This window comes from Typopeltis vanoorti, chromosome 20 (genome assembly GCF_054136105.1).
Source record: "Typopeltis vanoorti isolate ZY-2024b chromosome 20, IOZ_Tvanoo_1.0, whole genome shotgun sequence".
NCBI lineage: Eukaryota > Metazoa > Arthropoda > Arachnida > Uropygi > Thelyphonidae > Typopeltis > Typopeltis vanoorti.
Window position 1 is genome coordinate 54,351,733 of NC_143568.1, and position 11,609 is coordinate 54,363,341.

Here is an 11,609-nt window from a genome sequence, read left to right on the forward strand (position 1 = left end):
ATCACTATCTGAAATAATGAACTAGCTAATGAAAAATGGTCAACTTCGCTCGACGTGATTCAATTCACAGCATTTTCGTGTTAAAAGTCGAAAATATCAATTATTTAATATCTTGTAACTTTTGTATTATATTGCATATGTGTGATATGGATTATCATATTTTTATTTGCACCATTGTAATGTGAGCACAACCAATATACTGCATTACTCGTAAAAACAGTTCATGGTTCTGCCTGAACTGTTTAACAGGATGAAAGTTTGTGCTACTTGGCCATAGGATAAAATTGTTAGCTGTGTAATTGAATTTAACTTTGTAACGCGTTTTAGTTGGCGGTATATCTCGCCTAATTCATGAAACATCTTAATTAATTTGCATATACTGATCAGTTTGTTTTTTTTTTCACTTATTTGCCAAAGGTAATGCTAGTACTACCAATATACTACATTCTAAACAGTTCAGTGATATGACCAGATGCAGGCGTTTAACATTATGTCATATTGTGCTATCTGAGAACAGGATAGCTTTGGGAACAGAAATATGTGAAAGTTTTGTGTACCCTATGTGAAATATTCATACATCGCTAGTAGTATGGGAGCCACGCTGATCAAGATAAGCTAAGGAATCGTGACGTGATTGGTTGTTCGGATGATGACGTCATGGGTTTGGAATTTTTCTGAGGAACATCTGTGTGTGTCGTCACGTTGTTTTGTTCGCCTATGGAATTATGGGTGATGGTTAGAGATAAGGATTGGCGTTGTGATTGGTGGGACACTATGAACTACATGTAGGATGAATGGGGGAAGCTATGTTAGTGTCGTGGATGTGTGTTGTTATCAGATGAAGATAAGTGACGTCACTTGTTAGTTGTAAATAAGTGACGTTATTGATTTGAATGGAAAGGAAGATATATTAGTGGATAAGGATTCGTGTCGTGATTAGTGGGACACTATGAACAAAAAAGAGGTAGGGTGAATGGGGGAAGCAATGCTGGTGTCATGGATGTGTGTTGTTATATGAGTTGTAGATATGTAAATTGTTTGCATATGGCATTATGGGAGATCGATAGTGATAAGAGAGAGTTTGGAAAATTTGGAATTTCTCTGGGCCCCCTTCTGTCAGGGACATCACGTGATGTGTTTGGTTTGCGTTTTAGCATTGTGGGTGATGCTTTTGAGATAAGGAGTCACGATGTTGTGTGTTTGAAAATTTCTGGGAAACATATGTCTCTGTGACATCGCTATGGAATTATGGGCGATGTTTTTTAAGATACGATATCTTGGAATTTTCCCATGGTGACAAAGATCCATCATTGTCATCAAGTTTTGTCTTTCGATGTCTATAGATGGCAGTACTAATTTTCCAATACAGTTTGGGGTATTTCTTTCCTATTAAAAGACTATGGGAATTCATAATGTGAAGTAGAGTCTAAATGGCGGCAGCGTTTAGCTTTTCTGAATAATTTAATTATATGCTGGTGTGCCTAAAACACACTTTTTTTTCTCATATACAAAACTCATCCGAATATTTTCATTTGCCTACATTAAGATCTTAAACTTCATTACTTTTGCTAATTAAAGTTATCTTTTTTTACAAAATGTTTTGACTATTGGTATTTTTAGTTTACAGTCGAGAGAAAAACCAAATGGTATTTAAAAATAAATAAATTAAAATAAATGGAGACATGATTGGATTACAACAACTTTAGTATGTAGTCTAGAAATTCTAATGATAATTTAAATTACTTTCAGTCTTTCCAGAATGACTCTTCTAAATGCGAATATTCCAAAATGGTTGAATTTTATATCCACAACACACACTTATGCATGAGTTGAAAGAAATATATTTCTGTAAATAACCAGAAAATCTAGTTGACTACATCCTTTAGAATTCCATCCATTACTCTTTGTTAATTCCTTCCTATGGTGCTCATGTTTTCACAGGCTATCTGTCCCCAATGACATCATAGTATTGAGGCTATGTGTAACTTCCTCTTTCTAGAATTCTGATAGATTTGTTATTAGGACTCGAAATTTTTTTCTCTATTTTACTTTAAAAATCAGTTAACTACATTTTTCTAGCCAGAATAACTGAGCAATAAATAAATATATAACTGTGTGTGAATTTTCCCCCCACACTGCTTATATTTTCAATAGTTTTTCTTGAGGATTCCTCATTAATTTCCGGTCTCAGTTTTCGGTCCTGTTTTAGTTTCCCACAGTGACTTCATGATTTTAGCATTCATGTGAGTTGAACTATGGATTTTACAGTAGAGGCAACACTTTTCCATTAGCTCATTAATGTCTTTTCCTGACTATTATTCCCCAGTGACTGCCAAATTCGCATCTCTAGAAGCATAGAGATGCGATTTTTTTTACAATAATTAAACAGAATTGCATTATGGTATAATGTTATGAATTTATATATCAATTTGTAATCAGAATAACTGAGTAAAGTTTCACTGTAGAAAACGCAACAACAGCACACATCTTTGTTCATTAAGTTACAAATGTATATTTTATATTTGTAAAATATAAAATATACATTAAAAAGTAACAAATTCCCTACAAAATGAAAATAAACTTTCAGAAGAGAGAATCACATTGTCAAAAACCACATGATGGCTATTCTGCAAGCATGGGAAGAACCTTTGAACAATAGTGCAAATTTAACAATAAGAAGATTAAGGAGCAAAAAATAGATTGTACTTTTCACTTTATTTATTTTATGTATGTTAGATTCGGTAAATACAATTTGTAAATAATATTTCACTCAAATAAAATGTGTAAATTTAAATGAATAAATTGCGTGTCGTTGATGTGTTATACAAATTTAAATAAGACCATTTTTCCCCTTGTGAAATTTCATGCCACAAACTAACCAGAGACTTTTTTTTGAAAATCCACTCAGTGAATTAAAGGTCTTATTCGTTCACGCAAGCCCTCAAATATTTTAAGAAACTGTGTGAACTCTTGGAAGCAAAAGGAATCTGGTATTAAATTAATAGCCAGAATTTTAGTGGAGAATATTTCATCTGAAAAGTAACAATTTTGTTATTATATCTGTAGATACCTCAAAGAGACTAGAAAAAACAGTCATACTTAAAGTACGACTGTAAGATTTGGTTATTTTACAGAGAGTCATTAGATATTTTAACCCAACATGTTACTAAAACTCTTAAAAAGATTGCTGTAGAAAAAAAGTATCATAGTGTGCAGATAAAATCAAGTGACTTGAGTTGCAAGTCGAAACTTATTTCACAACATTACCACGCATACATCTTGTGTTGGAGGGATTTAAAACAGAGACCAAAGCAAATAACGGAATGGTAGTTTTGTGAATAAAGTACAAATGAACTGAAAAGTGACAATTTTGTTACTACATCTGTAGATACCTTCACCATACTAGAAAAAAAAATCGTACCAAATTCTAAAAATACGACTGATAGAATTTGGTTATTTACAGAGAGACATTTGATATTTTAATCCATCAAGTTACTAAACTCTTAAAAAGTTTGTTGTAGAAAATAAAAAGGTATTGTAGCATGCAGATAACAAGTGAATCAACATGCATATATATCAAATAATACTCGTCATTGGAAGAGAAAAACCAAAAAACATTAACAAACTTAATAGCCAGACTGATCTACATTTAAATAATACCAAATGATGAAAACAATATGTGCATGAATTTAAAAACTTTGAAAAGCTGATGAATTTCTTGCTTGCTGTTATCATAAATATTTATTTGAAGGTAAACATTTTATTTTTATTTACAATTTTTCTTTCTTTCTCCCTTTCTTTCTTTTTTTTTTTTTGATGGTTGACATTGTTGCATAGTTCCCTGCTCTCAGACACATGTTAAGTTTAATGTCTTAATTTTTGTATAGTTAGAATTCAAAAAAAAAGCAAAAAAACCTTGTTTATCTAGTTTTCGTTACTTGAACTTACTAATGCTAAAGAAAGAAAAATAAATAAATTTCAGTTACATAAGTAAGTTCAGAGCTTTGGAATTAAAGTGCAACTGTTAGCATTTGGTGATTTAATATTTGAGCAATATAAAATATAAAATATGCATTTGTAACTTAATGAACAAAGATGTGTGCTGTTGTTGCGTTTTCTACACTGAAACTTGACTCAGTTATTCTGATTACAAATTGATATATAAATTCATAACATTATACCATAATGCAATTCTGTTTAATTATTGTAAAAAAATCGCATCTCTATGCTTCTAGAGATGCGAATTTGGCAGTCACTGGTGAATAATAGTCAGGAAAAGACATTAATGAGCTAATGGAAAAGTGTTGCCTCTACTGTAAAATCCATAGTTCAACTCACATGAATGCTAAAATCATATAGTCCCTGTGGGAAACTGAAAAAAAAAAAAAAATCAGCTAACGCCTTTTTATTCCCGTAAACGGGAGTAGGCGAGGCCATTTAGCCCTATCTAACTTTTGGAGACTGAGTGGGCAGTTCAATCTCCACTGGTACCCAATCAGAGACAGATGGCCCAAGGCTATCACTAATTAAGCGGTACGCAGTGAAGAGAGACGGCTCAAATGTGCCGCCATCTCGTGGTCCCTGACCCTAACACAATATATTTAATGTCTGAAATAATGTGGGTTCTACGGTCGATTTTCTTGGGTTTACAGGACGAAAAACCCGAGTTTCCGGGAGGAAAAACCTGCTTGCCCGTGCCAGAGATCGACTAACTCGGGAACCGGTCGAAAAAAGGCTTAGAAAAATTTCCTCTAGTCGCCGACTAGACTCGAAACCAACCCTTCCTTCGTGCGGCCAAGCGCGGTGGTGCGCAAACGCCACATCCACTGAGCTACACAGGCTCTCGTGGGAAACTGAAAGAGGACCGAAATCCAAGACTGGAAATTAATGAGTAATTTTCAAGAAAGACTAATGAAAATATAAGCAGTGTGGGGATAACAAATTCACACACAGTTATATATTTTTTTATTTATTGCTCAGTTATTCTGGCTAGAAAAATGTAGTTAACTGATTTTTGAAGTAAAATAGAGAAAAAATTAAGTTTCTTAATAACAAATCTGCCAGAATTCCAAAAACAGGAAGTCGCACGTTGCCTCAATACTATGATGTCATTGGGGACAAATAGCTTACAAAACATGAGCACCTTGGGAAGAAATTAACAGAGTACCAAATGGACAGGAATCTAAAGGATGTAGTCAACTAGATTTTCTGGATATTTAGAGAGGTATTGTTCTTTCAGTTCATGTGTGAGTGTGTGTGTTGTGCTATAGATATAAAATTCAACCATTTTGGAATATTTGTATTTTGAAGAGCCATTCTGGAAAGATGTAAGCAATTTAAATTATCATTAGAATTTCAAGACTACATACAAAAGTTGTAATCCAATTAAGTCTCTGTTGATTTTTTTATAAATACCATTTCGTTTTTCTCTTGACTGTAAACTAAAAATACCAATAATCAAAACATTTTGTAAAAAAAAAAAGATAACTTTCATTAGCAAAAGTAATGAAGTTTAAGATCTTAATGTAGGCAAATGATAATATTCGGATGAGTTTGTATATGAGAAAAAAAGTGTGTGTTTGAGGGACACCAGCATACATATATAATTAAATTATTCAGAAAAGCCTAAACGCTGCCGCCATCTAGACTCTACTCTACTTCACTTTATGAATTCCCAATAGGAATTCATAAAGTGAAGAAGAGTAGAGTCCAATACCCCAAATTATATTGGAAAATTAGTACTGCCGTCTATAGACATCGAAAGACAAAACTTGATGACAATGACGGATCTTTGTCACCCTGGGAAAATTCCAAGATATCTTATCTCAAAAGTATTGCCTACAATTCCATAGGCAAACCAAAACACAATGGGATGTCACAGAGACATATGTTCCTCAAAAATTTCCAAACACACAACGTCACGTCTCGTTATCTCAAAAACACCACCCACAATTCCAAACGCGAACCAAACACATTACGTGATGTCCTTGACAGAAGGGGGCCCGGTGAAATTCCAAACTTTCTCTTATCACTATCCATCACCCATAATGCCATACGCAAAAAATTTACATATCTACAACTCATAACAACAGACATCCATGACACTGACGTCGCTTCCCCTATTCTCCCTACCCCTATTTTGTTCATAGTGTCCCACGAATCCTTATCCAGTAATATTATTATTATTATTATTATTATTCCTGACACCTCAAAGGAGTCCGAAGATTCATCGCAGGAGGACACCTACAACTGTCTCAACCACCACACCAAACCTCTACCATGAATCATCTCTATCAACGCCATCTACCACCCACCTCCATCACCACAACTAGTATTTTTGTCTGTAAATTGTGTGTGTTCTGAACGGCCGTTATGTCTGTATGCGGGAAGAAAAACCGAGTTTCCGGGAGAGAAAACCCTGCTACCTCTTTTGAATGAATAATGTCAATTATTTACAACTAACAAATGACGTCACTTATCTTCATCTGATAACAACACAAACCCACGAGAGTGACATCGCTTTCCCCATTCATCCTACTCATATTTTGTTCATAGTGTCCCACCAATCATGGCATGAATCCTTATCTTAAACCATCACCCATAATTTCCCCATAAAAATTCCAAACCCATGACCTCACACACGCAATGACGTTATCATCAGAACAATCAATCACGTCACGATTCCTTATCTTATCATGATCTTGTTCAGAGTGGCACCCATAGAAACATTCCAAACTCATGACGTCACTCAAACAATGAGATCATCTCAACAACCAATCACGTCACGATTCCTTATCTTGATCTTGGTCAGAGTGGCTCCCATAATGCTATCGCTTCAATTTAATGATTTTTCAGATGGAAAACACCAAACAATGACTACAATGGTAAGTTTGACTTTTAACACAGAAATGCTATCAATCGGAACACTTCAAGAGTATCTAAGCATTTTTCGCTAGTTACTTCATTATTTCAGATGTCAGTTGCAAAAACACGCATTCCTTTCACTGAACTTTTCGAAAATAGAAGAAACTACTGGCGCCACTTGTTGAATCGTTTTGTTATCGAAAGCAGCTACTTTCATTAGTGTTGTGTCAACTGTTTATGACATTTTTCATTAAAAGCCGAGTTATAATGCTAAGAGCGACTGTGTTTTGAAAATCTGTCGGAAAATGAGTTTCAAACGGAGAGCTGCGATTGACTTTTGTGTTAAACTTGGTAAACGTTTTACCGAAACGCATCAAATGCTTTGAAAAGCATACATTGATGGATGCTTATCCCGTACTGAAGTTTACGAGTGCTTTAAGCGATTTTTAAAGTGGTCGTGAGATGCTTGAAGATGACGAAAAGCCGAACCGTCAAAAACTGGACTGAGCGAAGTTAACATCCAAAACTGCTTGATTTCATGAGAAAACCTGAAATCGTCCGTGAGATTGATTGAAGATGAATCGGGGATTCCAAAATCAACTGTGCACAACATTTTGACCGAGAGTTTGGGCCTTCGTAACTTGAATTCGCGATTTGTTACCCGCAAGTTGACTGAGGACCAAAAAATATATCGAATTGAACACTGCAAGGACCTCATTAAAACCGCTCGTAAGACTCAAACTTCCTTGAAACGATCGTCACTGCTGACGAAACGTGGTGTTTTGAGTATGAGCTCAAAACAAAGCGGCAGAGTGCTGAGTGGAGACCACCAGAAGAGTGACATCCGAATGAAAGTCGCTTGGAGAAGTCAAAAGTAAAGATAATGCTGATTTGTCTCTACAATTCCAAGGGCATTATCCACAAAGAATTCGTTCCGCCTTCCCAAACGGTCAATGGTGAGTTTTATCTCGAAGTTCTGAAGCGATTAATAGCGAGAAATCGTCGCGTACGGCATGAATATCGTGATGCAGGCAGCTGATCACTTTGCACGATAATGTACCATCTCGTAGTTCGAACATTGTGGTACAGTTTTTGAGCAAAAACCAAGTTTATGTGTTGGATCATTCGCCGTATTCACCTGATTTAGCACCCTGTGACTTCTTTCTCTTTCCCCGACTTCATTTGTCGATGAAAGAAAAGCGATACGACACCATTGAAAACATTCAAGAGGCAGTAACCATGACCTCAATATTATCCAAAAAAAACCGATATAAAAAACTCATTTAACGAATTAATTGACCGTGACAAATGCTGTATCGAAGCTGAGGGAGAGTATATATTGATTGAAATAAATGATTTGAATAATTATAATTGGCCCGTGTTTTATTTTCTATCAAAAGTTTCTTTTTGGACAGAGGGTGTACATGAATTTAACGTTGTAAGGAATATTAATGCTGATAGTTTTCGCTATGCTACATTTATTTAATAAATAAAGACTTGTAATTTTTTATTAATTTGCATATCTTTCTAAGAATTTAACAATGCCATCCTATGGCCATTTGGCAATATTGGCACATTCACATCAAAACAGGATTTTGCAACTGAAAACGAGAAAAACAATTATTCTGTTAAGTTTAACTTTCTCGCTATTTTCGAATTTTTAAGACGCGTTAACTGGATTGAATCACGTTCAGAGTATTTAAGTATTTTTCTTCAGTTACTTCATTATTTCAGATAGGATGCAACAGAATACAGTAATATGAGGTATAGATATATTTAAAATTGTAATGCCTATTAACCGAATGAAGGCGCTGTGTTTCATTTAACAGATAAACATCTTGCAAGTTTTTATTAATTTGCATATCGCCATAAAAACTTCTTAAATGCACCATTGTAATCTTGACAGAACCAGTCATCTACATTTCTGGTTCTGTCAAGATTACAGAACCAGTAATCTACATGAAAACAGTCCAGTGATTTCACCAGTGGCATCCATTTATCAGTATAACAGATTGTGCTATTTGGCCATAGGGTAGCATTGTTAGTTGAAATATGTGAAATTTATGTGTTCACTTCCTGAAATAGGCACGCATCGCCTCAAATTGCAGGAATTTTGAACTATACAAAACGAAATTAAGACACATTGGTGGCATGTCCATACGTGCCATTGCCGCTCAACTGGAGCATCCAAAATCAACGGTTGGCGATTTGATCAACAAAGTGACGTTCTGGAATTACTAGTGCAGGGAAACACCCAGGGCGGCAGCCGAAAATGACTGACAGGGATATGAGGGTTTTAAACCGGGTGGCAAGCAAAACCCGGCTACAATCGGCACAGACCATTCTGAGTTCCAGAGAGTCAGTAACACCATGATGAGCACTAATAGTGTCTCTCCGTTTATCGGGTTTCTCTGAAGAGCAGCCGCACACAAGCCGAACATTGCAACAAAGCGCAAAGCTGCTCTTCTGGCCGTGCAAACAGCGTGTGAGCCGGAAAATTGACCAATGGCAAACGGTACTCTGGAGCGATGAATCAAGATTCACCTCTTTCCAGTCTGATGGCAGGGCGTACGTGTGAGGGCAGCCTGGTGAACGTTTGTTACCACAGTGTGTTGTACCCACAGTAAAGCTTCTGGTAGAGAAGTAATAGTGTGGAGTGCATTGGTTTGGAGTAGGACCACTGGTCTGTGGTTCCATGCACGCAATGAATTATCCTGATATTCTGGATAATCAGGTACTGCCTATACTGTGAGTTTTCATGGAACGGACCCGTCAGTGCCCCATACTACAAAGCTGCAGCTGTTATGGAATGGTATGAAGAGATGGGTGTGAAACGACTGCCCTGGCCTGCGCAGATCCTGACCTCAACCCCTACGAACATCTGTGGGACGAAATGGAGTGGTGATTGGGGTTCAGAGAAGCACGTCCTCCATCTGTCGCTGAACATAGTGCTGCTCTGATGGAGGAATGGAGACAGATTTCATCTGTCTGCCGCACATTAGTAGAAATTCTCCCTCAAAGGGAACAGGAGGTGATCTATGCCAAAGGTGGACATTCCTTTCGCTTTGATCACATCCAGTTGTTTGAACCCATTTTTTTTATTCTTTCTTTTATGGTCCATGTTTCAGTTCCATAATACAAATTAGCTTAAACAGGATGTTATATAGTTTGATTCTGGTGTGTTTTTGTACTGGTAACATGGATACCTTAAATATATTGCTTATTATGTCATTTATTTATCAAAATTTGATATTTTAATGTCTATGATAAGTCACATCGTAGGTATTTGAAAGTATTTACTTGTTCTAATATTTTATTATCGATCTCTGTTTTCCTTTTCTTTTGAATTTTTTCTTTGAAAGCGTTTTGATATTCTCATATTATATTGTTCAGAAATTTCATTTAATGATTTCACTAATCCCTATAGATCATCTACTGATATAGCTAATACAATTTGATCATCTGCAGATAACAGTGTATCTCTCTCTACTTGCGGCTCTATTTGTATATCAAATGGGTTATATTGTTACCAGCTTGTTATATGTTAAAAAAGCAGGTGCATCATCCTTGTCGTACTCTTCTTGACATGTGTTTTGATTCTGATATTTGTTCTAATTTGGGTGCGAAAAGGATGATGCACCCTGTTTTTTTAACATATAACAACCTGGAAACAGTATAACCCATTTCTTAAATAGACGGTAACAGCTGTTTTGTATGTTTAGATCGGTTCATATTTAAAAAATAAATTATCTATTAATTTTATCAAATGCATTTTCGTAATTTATGAAGGCTACTTGTATTTCGTTTTGAAATTCTCTTGTCTTTTCGATTAATAATTTTAGAGCAAAAATTGAGTCTATGCAAGATCAGACTTTTCGGAATCTAGTCTATTATTCTAGTAGTTTATTATCCAAAATACTGTTCAGTTTCTTTTTTAATATTCTTGCATATATTTTGTAGTCTGCATTTAGCAGACTAATTCATGGAAATAAAGATGTCTACTATAATTATGTGGGAATCCCTATAATTATTGCAGTGATCTTTATTTCCTTTTTTTAATATATTAATTGGGATATCTAGTGCTTTTTTTTCCAGAGTTTTGAATTTTTACAGAAATCCAGACCTTGTTAAAGAATTTCATGTCTCTAATAAAATTTAACATTATTTTTCTACAGTTCCATGTTTATATTGTCTTCTCCTGGTGTTTTCCTATTTTTAATCTCATTTAATGTATTCTTTAATTCTGATATCGTAATATTTCTGTTAGATCATTCTTTGTTGTATAAAATTTTACTTCTTTTTTTTCATCAGTCCAGAGATTTTGAAAAGAAGTTACCCATTTTTCTAAATCCAAATCTATTGTTTGTATTTTTATCTTTTCTTTCATTTCTTTCTTTCTTTCTTTTTTTTTTTTTTTGTTGTGGCTTAGATATATCCTTTTCTAGTTCCGTAACCAAATTGATCCATCTCTCTCTCTCTCTCTCTCTCTCTGCGTGCATGCGTGTGTGTGTGTGTGTTCCTCATTTCTGGATTTTTGCAATTGCACTGTTTCTCTTGTTACTCTATATTTACCCAGAATTAGGACTAAAGCATCAGTTAGGGCTCCGCCCACTCCCTTTGGAAATAAAGGGAGTTTAAAGTTTTATTTATTTAAAGTTTTCTACCTATGCTGGGATTTTCATTTGGCAAAACAAAAAACGCTGATATATAAAAATGCAGATACAAAAGCCATTTATACAAAGCAG